This window comes from Tupaia chinensis, unplaced genomic scaffold (assembly GCF_000334495.1).
Source record: "Tupaia chinensis unplaced genomic scaffold, TupChi_1.0 Scaffold144642_1, whole genome shotgun sequence".
In the NCBI taxonomy this organism is placed as follows: domain Eukaryota; kingdom Metazoa; phylum Chordata; class Mammalia; order Scandentia; family Tupaiidae; genus Tupaia; species Tupaia belangeri.
Genome location: NW_006204503.1, coordinates 531,874 through 532,508, shown reverse-complemented (window position 1 = coordinate 532,508; position 635 = coordinate 531,874). Strand labels below are relative to the sequence as shown.

At 40.9% G+C, this 635-nt stretch overlaps 1 protein-coding gene across 2 annotated transcripts in view; it reads left to right on the top strand.

Moving 5' to 3' along the window:
* Positions 1-635, top strand: part of MED13 (mediator complex subunit 13) — a gene marked incomplete at its 5' end in the record, with an annotated part of 149,007 nt that overhangs the window by 47,640 nt on the left and 100,732 nt on the right.

Genomic DNA, 635 nt, shown 5'->3' with positions numbered 1-635 from the left:
TGCTGACATTACATAAGAACTCTAAGCTGACTGTGGTTCAGCTCCTGTATCTTCATTCAGCAGCTGAGGTTAAAGGAGAACTCAGTACCTAGGATGTTCTGTTCTTATGAGAACAGAGAAATGGTACTGAGCCTTAATCATGTAAATATATTTAATGTTTCTGCTCTTATATCTGCTCATATAGCATTAGACAAAGCTAGATACATGGCCATCCAGAGTCATTGGGCCAGAGAAATAATATTCTTTCTAGAAGGTAGGATGAGAATAATTATGAATAAATTAATATTTGGAGGCTGGAATGTTAACAACCTGTATTACACAGTGTTTTAACATTTGGTGAAACCATCACCTCCAATAAAGGCAAAAAAAAATGTATCTTTGGGACCAGCAGTTAACGTAATGACTATGTCACTGAATTCCCATGTAGTTGACTGCAGTTTGAGTCCCAGACCCGGTGGCTAAAACTCACGCTGGGTGCATGTGTGTGTGCACACCCAGGATCCCGAGAGAAGAATGGAGGAGAAGGGATTGCGGCATGGCCATCCTCCCTTAGGGGGTGATTTCTCACTTTCTGTCTCTCAGTCTTTCTGGCGAGTGCACATGCCCTATAGCAAAATCCTCTCAAAAAAAAAAAA